This window comes from Cynoglossus semilaevis, chromosome 13 (genome assembly GCF_000523025.1).
Source record: "Cynoglossus semilaevis isolate Cse_v1.0 chromosome 13, Cse_v1.0, whole genome shotgun sequence".
Taxonomy (NCBI): Eukaryota; Metazoa; Chordata; class Actinopteri; order Pleuronectiformes; family Cynoglossidae; genus Cynoglossus; species Cynoglossus semilaevis.
This window is the reverse complement of record NC_024319.1, coordinates 11,204,122-11,204,508: the sequence shown is the minus strand read 5'-3', so window position 1 is coordinate 11,204,508 and position 387 is coordinate 11,204,122.

The following is a 387-nucleotide window of genomic DNA, read 5'->3' as shown; positions in this document are numbered from 1 at the left end:
TATCCTGCATTGATTAACTCCCTCTAACCCAAATACAACTGAACACTTGCATAACATTTTAAAATAAATACGTGTTATTACCTTATAATGTTATGGTTAACCATTTTGGAGGTTCACCTTTTAGACCAGACTAGACTTGAAAATGTTAAACAATGTGTCACTCACTCACTCACTCACATGCTGACTAACTCATTTACTTGCTCTGACACTTACTCATTAACTTTCTCACTCTTACGGGCACAGTCACAGACTAACTCACTCATATACTCAGTCATTAATTCAATTACATATACACTCAGCAGCTGACTGACTCACTCACTCACTATTGTATTTGGTTACACACTTACTGACTGACTGACTGACTGACTGACTCACTCACCCACTGAC